Below are 12,398 nucleotides of genomic sequence, written 5' to 3'. Positions count from 1 at the left end.
AGACCCAGTTCAAACTAGCTTAAAACCCCAGAGCCGATTTCACTGGTGCATATGGGAACCAACAGGGTCCACTCCCTGGGGGCAGAGGAAGGGGCACCCCCACAGGCCCAAAGGTCAGGACAACCTTGTCACAAGGGGGACAAGAGTGTGCCACAAGCCAAGCAGGATAGTCGTATGCCTCAGCATTGCCTATTCTTTAGAGTTTTTAGATGTAATCACCGCCTAGTCTGACCCTCAAAATTGGTCCTTGAAGGAAGCAGCTGGGACTCGTTATCCCCAAGGTATAGATGGGGAAACACAATCCAGCAGGTTGGAAGACCTGCCCAGCACAGGCCTAAAGGCAGGTCCCTCCGTCTTCAGCTGGGGCTGCCCTAATGCCGTCTATTCTCCAGTGCATCCCAGACCTTAGGAAGAATTCCAACCTGCCGGTCTAGGCAGGGTCCAGCTCACTGCCCTATCACCAGCTGAAACACAGCTGCTGGGGGTTCTAGATTGCTCTGCATCCCCAGGCAGGGACTCAGCTCTGCCCTGAGATGGATGGAAGGGAAAGACACAAGCATGGGCTCAGACAGAGCCAAGTGGAAGGGACACTGACACCTTCCCATCAGTGGCAGGGAAAAAGAAAGTATACCCATTAGATTTTCATCATAAATACATGAGCCTGAAAAAAAAAAAAATACATGAGCCTTTGAGGTTAAGTGCCGGCTCTGCCACCACTGGTGGGGTCACCTGAGCCTCATTCATAAAGTGAAGATGAAAAAGATGCATCTGGCTTCTCACACATGTGTGCTAGTCTAGAAATGGAGAATACTGATTACATGTTGATTTCCATTCCAGGAGATCTCCTGATCCTCTCCACAAGCCCATGGGGTGGGCATGAGCTATACAAGAGAAAGCAAATGTTTTTTGGATATTTGTGCTCCCTGGGATAGGAGGAGACCCAGACATCACCTTCAAAACATGCTGGTCTGTGGCTGTGGGTAATGGGTGTTGAATGAGGTTGTGACATTATGATTAATACAAATAAATATGTGTATTTCATCTTCATGCCAGTTCTGCACAGAGATCCTAAAACCCTTGGATTTTCCTAACTGATGAGTGCCAGAAAGGTGTTTTGTGTTATATCAATAAGGCGACATTTGGAAAACCCCCTAGGTCACCTATGGATGGGGGTTGTGGCCATGGGAAACCAACCCCTAATCTCAGGAATGGGGAACAGGATTGGGGATCCAGTTCAAACAACAAAAGTAACACTGGGGCTCTGTAATAACCTAGAGGGTGAGAATGGGCAGGAGGTGGAAGGGAGATTTAAGAAGGAGGGAACATGTGTACAGCTATGGTTCGGTTCAGTTCAGTCACTCAGTTGTGTCTGACTCTTTGTGACCCCATGGACTGCAGCAAGCCAGGCCTCCCTGTCCATCACCAACTCCCGGAGTTTGTTCAAACTCATGTCCTTCAAGTTGGTGGTGCCATCCAACCATCTCATCCTTTGCCATCCACTTCTCCTCCTGCCTTCAATCTTTCCCAACATCAAGGTCTTTTCCAAGGAGTCAGTTCTTCAAATCAGGTGGCCAAAGACTGGAGTTTTAGCTTCAGCATCAGTCTTTCCAATGAATATTCAGGACTGATATCCTTTAGGAGTGACTGGTTTGATCTCCTTGAGTCCAAGTTACTCTCAGGAGTCTCCTCCAACACCGCAGTTCAAAGGCATCAGTTCTTTGGCACTCAGCTTTCTTTATAGTCCAACTCTCACATCCATACACAACTACTGGAAAACCATAGCTTTGACTAGATGGACCTTTGTTGGCAATGTCTCTGCTTTTTAATATGCTGTCTAGGTTGGTCATAGTTTTTCTTTCAAGGAGCAAGCACCTATGGGTAATTCATGTTGATGTATGACAAAAATCAAACCAATGTTGTAAAGCAATCATCAATCAATTAAACATAAATAAATATTCTTTAAAAAGTCAGTGAGACTGCCCTATTAGTAGGCAAGGGTGTGTGCCAGCATGGGACAGTCTATGGGGCGAGTCCAGCTCAGCAAGCCTCCCGGAGGAAGAGAGAATTTCCATTTCCTGCGTGAGTAGCTCTCCATCAGCCCGTCCTGAGTTGACACAGTGCGTGAGGCTGGGCCACCTTGACAGAGGAGAAAACTGAGGCACGGACAGGTTTGACTTCGATTTGCCAGGGTCAGCATTTGAAGGCAGGCAGTCGAGGCTTTTCAGTTCAGCCCAGCACGGTCGGTGGGAAGGATGGATTGGCATGTTTTTCTAGAGTCTTTTCCTATGTAGGTTATTACAGAATATTGAGCTGAGTTCTCTGTGCTATACTGTAGGTTTTTGTTGATTATCTATTTTATATACGTGTGCTGTGTTAAGTCAATTTGATTGTATGTGACTCTTTGTGACCCTAGGGACTGTAGCCCACCAGGCTCCTCTGTCCATGGGATTCTCCAGGCAAGGATACTGGAGTGGGTTGTCCTGTCCTTCTCCAAAGGAACTTCCTGACCCAGGGTCAAACCCGTGGCACCTGTGTCTTGTCTCCTGCGTTGGTATGCAGATTCCTTACCACTGAGCCACCAGGGAACCCAGTTTCTTATATAGAGTAGTGTATATATGTTGGGCCTCCCAGGCGGCTCACTGGTAAAGAATCTGCCTGCCAAGCAGGAGACACAGGTTCAATCCCTGGGTCGGGAAGATCCCATGGAGAAGGAAATGGCAACCCACTCCAGTATTCTTGCCTGGGAAATCCCATGGATAGAAGAGCCTGGCAGGCTCCTCTATCCATGGGGTCGCAAGAGTTGGACACAACTTAGTGACTGAACGAGAGCAACAATAAGTGTGTATACGTTAATTCCAAATATCATTGTACACGTTAAACTTCTGTAATATTGTAAGTCGTTTATATCTCAATAAAGTCGAGGTAGAGAAAGTAAATGTAATAAAATAGTTAAAGGCAAAGAATGTAGCCACAAACAACTTAAAAATATAGCTGAATATTTAACTGAAAAATAAAAAAGGGTCCCAGCACACAGGAGGCCCCTGTAATAACCAGGCTGGTGGGAAGGACTATTTCAGGGTTACAGTTCTCCTTCTCCCGCATGCCCCAGGCTTGGACAGAACCCTGTAGTCTCAGTGGTCTTCACCAGCATGTCTCCCCTGCAGAAGGCGGGCACGAGGCCCCTCAGAGGGGCCCCCATTCCCAAGCCAAGTTCTCTAAGATGCTTTTCTGTCTCAGGAAATCTTCCTTTTTCTTTGCTTGTTTGTTTGTTTTCATTTGTGTTCTGAGATAGATAACATTATTTTCTTTTTCTTTGTGTTTTATTTTTTATTTTTTGAGAAGATCCTTCTTCCTTACTTTGTTCATTTAAACTCCAGCCAGAGCCAGAGTTCTGGACCTCGCCTTGTAGATTTCACGCTCCCCTTTAACCCAGCTATCTCACTGGAGAAAGGCGATCCCCTTTCATCCCCTTTCCCCCGCGATAGCCTGTCCCCCAGATTTTCAGAGGACAGCCCAAGGTCTCCCCCTCTGCTCCCCGGCCCCCACCTCCTGCTCCATGGACCCTGGCCTTGATCTCACTCTTGGAACACCTCCTCTGAAAGGCTGAGGTGTATTCATTAACTCCTCAGATAACCCTGGTAGCTTTTCTGTCACCTCCTCCCCTTTCTTATCTGGGTTCAAGGGCCTGTCTTCTATCTGCTTGCCCCTTGTTGATCCTAAAAGCTTTAGTTTGCAAAACCCACCATCCCCTACCCCCAGGAAGCTCAGGAAAGCCTTCTCTCTGGGGGCTGTGGTTGCATGTGAGTGTTTAGTTTGAGCAGCCTTGACCCTCAGGGGCTGTTGTCAGTAACTCTTAAAGGTCGTGATCATCAGGCTCCTGGAAGCCCAAGGACCACAGAGGCATCTGAGCTCCAAAGGTGACAGATAAGAGATTTTTGTATGGTCTCTCAAACCTGTTGCAACAAAACCTGGGATCCCTTGACAAGTTCCCCAATGGTGATTGCAGCCATGAAATTAAAAGATGCTTACTCCTTGGAAGGAAAGTTGTGACCAACCTAGACAGCATATTGAAAAGCAGAGACATTACTTTGTCAACAAAGGTCCGTCTAGTCAAGGTTATGGTTTTACCAGTGGTCATGTATGGATGTGAGAGTTGGACTATAAAGAAAGCTAAGCACTGAAGAATTAATGCTTTTGAACTGTGGTGTTGAAGAAGACTCTTGAGAGTCCTTTGGCCTGCAAGGAGATCCAACCAGTCCATCCTAAAGGAAATCAGTCCTGAATATTCATTGATAGGACTGATGCTAAAGCTGAAACTCCAGTACTTTGGCCACCTGATGCAAAGAGCTGGCTTATTTGAAAAGACTCTGATGCTGGAAAAGATTGAAGGTGGGAGGAGAAGGGGATGACAGAGGATGAGATGGTTGGATGGCATCACTGACTCAATGGACATGGGTTTGGGTAAACTCCGGGAGTTGGTGATGGACAGGGAGGCCTGGTGTGCTGTGGTTCATGGGGTCGCAAACAGTTGGACATGACTGAGCAACTGAACTGAACTGAACTGAAGAATGAACACCCCAAACTAGCTGAGTCCATTAAACACTTTGGTCCCAATGAGCAAATTCAGTTGGGAATCGCTTGGCCCAAGCCTATTCTGAATGAGAAAAGTCTCTTCAGCCAGGATGAAGGAAGCCTTCCAAGTGGCTCTCATACTTCAAGCCCTCCCTCCCTGCACAGTGGAGCCCCCCAGGGGTACTCTGACCCCATGGGACCCTGGGCAATGCCTGGAAGACTTTCGATTGTCACACCTGGGGGCTGGGGAGGGGTTACTGGGATCTAGTTTTATCCAGGATGCTGCTAAACACCCAGCAATGCACAGGATAGTGCTTCACAGCCTAGAATTTTCCAACTCATAACTAGTACTGAGCTGGAGACCCCTAACTCCCTGTGGCCCCAGCCCTTAGAAGCAGCCAAGCTCTCCCTTCAGGAGGCAGTTATCACATGAACAGCCTGTTATACACAGAGCCCCAGACCAGAAATACAGAGATCTGTCTGTCTCAGCTATTCTTGACCAACTGCATAACCCTGAGCACGTTAATGACCATCTCTGAACCTCACTTTTCACATCCTGTAAAATGAAGATAACAAAACTTGAAACAAAATGTCTATGAGTGCCACATGGTTGAGGGTTCTCATGTGATCTATTTCAACAGTCTTCTCCTGGCCTAGAACATTTTAGAATCTGAGGACCATCAGCTCCATAGTCTAGGGGCTTATAAAGTGATGGCTGTAAGAGTTGCAAGAAAAATGAGAGATGGAGGAAGTGCGTGGAGTGAGGGAGAATCTGGGCTGGAATCAGGGAAGACGGATTCCTCACCGCTTTTCTGTGTTCTGGCTGTGTGTCATTTGGCAAGATCCTCTCACTCTGAGAAGCAGCCTCCTTGTCCATTAAAAACCAGGGTTCAGTGGAAGTCCTCCTAGGGCTGCTGCAGATCCAACCATCCTTGACCCTGATTGGCCTGCTTCCTGAGTAATCATCCACTCCCTGAGCCCCAGTTTCCTCTTTGAAAACTGGGGGCTGTAGCATTTACACTTCGGGGTCATTGTGGATATTAACAGAGTCTTCAAGAGTGTGGATCTGGACGACCTGGAGGTGTGATTCTGATCCTGCTACTCATCTGGAACCTTGGACAAGTCACTTAACCTCTAGAAGCCCTGTCTCCTCACCTGCAAGCCCAGGGTTATCTCATGCCCTACAACATAGGGATGTTCCAAGAGCATGGTGAGATAAGACAGTGAAGGACTTAGAACGGAACTTGGCATGTGGGAAGGGCTTCCCTGGTGGCTCAGGCTGTGAAGAATCTGCCTGCCATTCAGGAGACCAGGGTTCGATCTCTGGGTGAGAAAGATCCCCTGGAGAAGGGAATGGCTACCCACTCCAGTGTTCTTGCCTGGAGAATTCCATGGACAGGGGAACCTGGTGGGCTATAGTCCATGGGGCCGCAGAGTGGGACATAACTGAGTGACTGACACACAAGTGCCATAGTCTCTGCTATTGTTCTGAGTCTTTCAATGATGCTGATGTAGGAGAGTGCTTGGCACACAGATGCTTGATGAACTGTGGTTACTTTGACCTGGCATCAGTCAGTGGCCAAGGGACTCATTGTATGGTCTGACCCAGGCAAGGTACCCTTGTCTGTCCTGAAGGACAAAGGCATTCTCTTTCATGTGAGGCCTCTTCCTGCTGGCAGGTCTGTGTGGTCAGGTCCCTGGCACCATGTGTCAATCAAGCCCTAATAATTATAGTGTCCCACACTTCTCCAAATTCACCTTCAACCTGTTCCATAAACTGGCCTGTCAATCCAACGACACCACCCTCTCCCCAGTGAGCATCAGATAGCCTTTGCAATGTCTCCCTATGAACCGAAGATGATACTCACACACATATCCTGAATGGCATAGGCTCAAAGTTTAAGAAGGTACCTAAGGCTGAGCTATGGAGGGAGGTTCGTGACACTGTAAAGGAGACAGGGATCAAGACCATCCCCGTGGAAAAGAAATGCAAAAAAGCAAAATGGCTGTCTGGGGAGGCCTTACAAATAGCTGTGAAAAGAAGAGAGGCGAAAAGCGAAAGAGAAAAGGAAAGATATAAGCATCTGAATGCAGAATTCAAAGAACAGCAAGAAGAGATAAGGAAGCCTTCCTCAGCGATCAATGCAAAGAAATAGAGGAAGACAACAGAATGGGAAAGACTAGAGATCTCTTCAAGAAAATTAGAGCCACCAAGGGAACATTTCATGCAAAGATGGGCTCCATAAAGGACAGAAATAGTATGGACCTAACAGAAGCAGAAGATATTAAGAAGAGGTGGCAAGAATACACAGAAAAACTGTACAAAAAAGAGCTTCACAACCCAGATAATCACAATGGTGTGATCACTCACCTAGAGCCAGACATCCTGGAATGTGAAGTCAAGTGGGCCTTAGAAAGCATCACTATGAACAAAGCTAGTGGAGTTGATGGAATTCCAGGTGAGCTATTTCAAATCCTGAAAGATGATGCTGTGAAAGTGCTGCACTCAATCTGTCAGCAAATTTGGAAAACTCAGCAGTGGCCACAGGACTGGAAAAGGTCAGTTTTCATTCCAATCACAAAGAAAGGCAATGCCAAAGAATGCTCAAACTACCACACAATTGCACTCAGCTCACATGCTATTAAAGTAATGCTCAAAATTCTCCAAGCCAGGCTTCAGCAGTACGTGAACCATGAACTTCCAGATGTTCAAGCTGGTTTTAGAAAAGGCAGAGGAACCAGAGATCAAATTGCCAACATCCGCTGGATAATGGAAAAAGCAAGAGAGTTCCAGAAAAACATCTTTTTCTGCTTTCTTGACTACGCCAAAGCCTTTGACTGTGTGGATCACAATAAACTGTGGAAAATTCTTCAAGAGATGGGAATACCAGACCACCTCACCTGCCTCCTAAGAAATCTGTATGCAGGTCAGGAAGCAACAGTTAGAACTGGACATGGAACAACAGACTGGTTCCAAATAGGAAAAGGAGTACGTCAAGGCTGTATATTGTCACCCTGCTTATTTAACTTATATGCAGAGTACATCATGAGAAACGCCAGGCTGGAAGAAACACAAGCTGGAATCAGGATTGCTGGGAGAAATCTCAATAACCTCAGATATGCAGATGACACCACCCTTATGGCAGAAAGTGAAGAAGAACTAAAAAGCCTCTTGATGAAAGTGAAAGAGGAGAGTGAAGAAGTTGGCTTAAAGCTCAGCATTCAGAAAACAAAGATCATGGCATCCAGTCTCATCACTTCATGGGAAATAGATGGGGAAACAGTGGAAACAATGGGAGACTTTATTTTGGGGGGCTCCAAAATCACTGCAGATGGTTATTGCAGCCATGAAATTAAAAGATGCTTACTCCTTGGAAGAAAAGTAATGAGCAACCTAGATAGCGTATTGAAAAGCAGAGACATTACTATGCCAACAAAGGTCCATCTAGTCAAGGCTATGATTTTTCCAGTGGTCATGTATGGATGTGAGAGTTGAACTGTGAAGAAAGCTGAGAGCCAAAGAACTGATGCTTTTGAACTGTGGTGTTGGAGAAGACTCTTGAGAGTCCCTTGGACTAAAAGGAGATCCAACCAGTCCATCCTAAAGGAGATCAGGCCTGGGTGTTCTTTGGAAGGACAGATGCTGAAGCTAAAACTCTAATACTTTGGCCACCTCATGTGAAGAGTTGACTCATTGGAAAAGACCCTGATGCTGAGAGGGATTGGGGGCAGGAGGAGAAGGGGACAACAGAAACAGAGGATGAGATGGTTGGATGGCATCACCGACACAATGGACATGAGTTTGAGTAGGCTCCGGAAGTTGGTGATGGACAAGGAGGCCTGGTGTGCTGGGGTCATGGGGTCGCAAAGAGTCGGACACGACGGAGCAATTGAACTGACTGAGATAGGTGCCCAAGGAAGCACCAACTGGGCTCCCAGGGGTGCTAGTGGTAAAGAACCCACATGCCAATGCAGTAGATATAAGAGACATGGGCTTGATCCCTAGGTTGGGAAGATCCCCTTTAGAAGGGCATGGCAACCCACTGTAGTATCCTTACCTCGAGATCCCATGGACAGAGGAGCCTGGAGGGCTACAGTCTGTAGGGTCACAAAGAGTCAGACATGACTGAAGCGACAGCACGTAAGGAAACGATTGCAGTTCAGCGGCTGTGAACAGAGTGCCTGGGTGGGGATTAGGCGTGTGAAAGTCCCCATCAAAGTCCTGGTCCTGAAGGAGCTTAGAACCTGGTTCTGCAAATAAGAGAGGAGCCAAGGAGATAGAGTGCAAGAAAAGCTTCTCTCTCCCAAGGTGGCGGGCTGCTTCCCTGGGACACTGAGGAGGCTGGTGAGGAAGAGGTGGGTGCCCTCGTAGGTCAGACAGAGGCCTTGGGAGCGTGCCTCGTGTGTCCCCTGCAGGGAGGGGTAGGCAGGGATGGGGAAGGGCAGGACACATCATGAGAGAGGCATGAATGTGGTGTTCAAGGACGGGACCAGTCCTCTGGAGAGAAGGGACCAGTCTTCTGGAGAGAGAAGGGTTCAGAAGAAGAGTGTGGGATGGTGCTGAGTAAGTAGCTGTGACCTGCTGATGGAGTCTTACAATCACCAGATGAAGATCTTAATTTTGATGTCCTTATTCACACACACACACACACACACACGTGTATACCTCCCAGATATGTACACACATTTATTAAGCACTACACTGAGTGAACATCCTCACAGGAAGCACCATAGTGGCCCTGGGTCATACTATCCCATAGCACTGAGTTTTGTGTTTAGAAAATTGAGGTTTCAAGAATAGCCTCCTCCTTGAAGTGACAGTGTTAGTCATCAGGGAAAACTGGATTCAAACCCAGATCCTTGAGATGGAAAGTTGTGTTCATTCCAGTACACCATGGTGATGCAGTGGTGAGTCTTGTGGTTCTCTATTTAAAATGCTCTGGGATGATTTGGGAGAATGGCATTGAAACATGTATAATATCATATAAGAAATGAATCACCAGTCTAGGTTCAATGCAGGGTACAGGATGCTTGGGGCTGGTGCACTGGGATGACCCGGAGGGATGGTGATGGGGGGGGGGAGGGGGGAGGAGGGTTTGGGATTGGGAACACGTGTACACCCATGGCAGATTCATGTTGATGTGTGGCAAAACCCAATATAACATTGTAAAGTAAAAAAAAAATGATAAAAATAAATAAAATAAAATAATAATAGTAAAATGCTCTGGAAAGGGCATTTCCTTGAGTCCCAGGACAGCTCTCACCAAACTGAGCCTTGCTCCCAGGTCTGGGTGAGGAGTGGTGCAGCCTGTCTCTGCCTCAGACAAGCCTCTGTCCTCTCTCTCCTCCAGGTTGTTCATAAGGCCTCGATGACCATCAGTGAGAATGGGACAGAGCACCTCTCAGGAGAGAGTACCTGGTATGAGCAAGAAAAAGAAATAAAAGACTCCCAAATTAGAAAAGAAGAAATAAAACTATCCCTGTTCAAAGACAACACAATCTTCTATGTTGGAAATTCTAAAGATTACATACACACTCACACACAAAGCTGTTAAAACTAATAAATGCATTCAGCGAAGTTGCAGGAATCAAAATCAACAGGCAAAAGCCAGTTGCATTTCCTACACTAAATTTCCAAAGGAAATTTCAAGAACAATTCCATGTATAATAGCATCAAAAAGAATAAAGTACCTAGGAGTAAGTTTTCATCAAGGAGGCAAAAGACTTGTACGTTGAAAACTACAAAGCATTGCAGAAAAAATTAAAGAAGAGCAAATAAATTGAAAGACATTTCATGTTCATGGATTGGAAACCTTAATATTGTTACAATGTCAATACCACCCATACCAATCTAGAGATTGATTCAATCCCTAATGAAATCTCACAGACATCTTAGTAGAAATAGAAAAATCCATCCTAAAGTTCACATAGAGTCTCAAGGAACCCAAACATCCAAAGCAATCATGAAAGAGAAGCGCAAGTTGTGGATTTCATATTTCCTAATCTCACAGCTACAGAAATCAAAATAGTGTGATGCTGGCTTAAAAATAAACATACAGACCAGTGAAATAGAATAGAGAGGCCAGAAAAAAAACCTCACATATATGGTTAAATGATATGAGACAAAGATTCTAAGACTCTTCAATGGAAGAAGGACAGTCTTCAACAAATGGTGTTGGGAAAACCGGACATTCATATGTAAAACAATAAGTTGGACTCTTATTTTATATCATATACAAGAAATAAATATAAATTGGATCAAAAACCTAAATGAAACTTGGAAGAAAGCATAGAAGAATGTTTCAAGCATTGATTTAGCAATGATTTCTTGGATATGAAACCAAAAACACAGGCAACAAAAGTTAAAATAGATTAATTGTACTATATCAAAATTAAAAACATCTATGCATCAAAGGACATAATTAACAAAATTGGAAGGCAACCTATAGAATGGAAGAAAATACATGCAAATCACATATCTAACCAGGAGTAAATATTTAGAAACATAAAAAACTCATACAACTCAGTAATAGCAAAAAAACAACCCAACAAAAATACAAACCAATTAAAAATGTATCAAGAACCTAAGTAGACATTTTTCCAGGAATATATAAACGGCCAAGAAGTACATGAAAAGATGTTCAATGTCATTCATCATTCAGTTCAGTCACTCAGTCGTGTCCGACTCTTTGCGACCCCATGAATCGCAGCACGCCAGGCCTCCCTGTCCATCACCATCTCCGGAGTTCACTCAGACTCATGTCCAACGAGGCCGTGATGCCATCCAGCCATCTCATCCTCTGTCGTCCCCTTCTCCTCCTGCCCCCCATCCCTCCTAGCATCAGAGTCTTTTCCAATGAGTCAACTCTTCGCATGAGGTGGCCAAAGTACTGGAGTTTCAGCTTTAGCATCATTCCTTCCAAAGAAATCCCAGGGCTGATCTCCTTCAGAATGGACTGGTTGGATCTTGAAGTTCAAGGGACTCTCAAGAGTTTCTTCCAAAACCACACAGTTCAAAAGCATCAATTCCTCGGTGCTCAGCCTTCTTCACAGTCCAACTCTCATATTCATACATGACCACTAGAAAAACCATAGCCTTGACTAGACGGACCTTAGTCGGCAAAGTAATGTCTCTGCTTTTGAATATGCTATCTAGGTTGGTCATAACTTTTCCTCCAAGGAGTAAGCGTCTTTTAATTTCATGGCTGCAGTCACCATCTGCAGTGATTTTGGAGCCCCAAAAAATAAAGTCTGACACCGTTTCCACTATTTCCCCATCTATTTCCCATGAAGTGATGGGACCAGATGCCATGATCTTCGTTTTCTGAATGTTGAGCTTTAAGCCAACTTTTTCGCTTTCCTCTTTCACTTTCATCAGAGGTTTTTTAGTTCCTCTTCACTTTCTGCCATAAGGGTGGTGTCATCTGCATATCTGAGGTTATTGAGATTTCTCCCAGCAATCTTGATTCCAGCTTGTGTTTCTTCCAACCCGGCGTTTCTCATGATGCACTCTGCATATAAGTTAAATAAGCAGGGTGACAATATACAGCCTTGATGTACTCCTTTTCCTATTTGGAACCAGTCTGTTGTTCCATGTCCAGTTCTAACTGTTGCTTCCTGACCTGCATACACATTTCTCAAGAGGCAGATTAAGTGGTCTGGTATTCCCATCTCTTTCAGAATTTTCCACAGTTTGTTGTGATCCACACAGTCAAAGGCTTTGGCATAGTCAATAAAGCAGAAGTAGATATTTTTCTGGAACTCTCTTGTTTTTTCCATGATCATTAGAGAATTACAAATCAGAACTAAGTGAGACATCACCTCAC

This window comes from Ovis aries, chromosome 18 (assembly GCF_016772045.2).
Source record: "Ovis aries strain OAR_USU_Benz2616 breed Rambouillet chromosome 18, ARS-UI_Ramb_v3.0, whole genome shotgun sequence".
Lineage (NCBI taxonomy): Eukaryota > Metazoa > Chordata > Mammalia > Artiodactyla > Bovidae > Ovis > Ovis aries.
Note: the sequence above shows the minus strand (reverse complement) of the source record.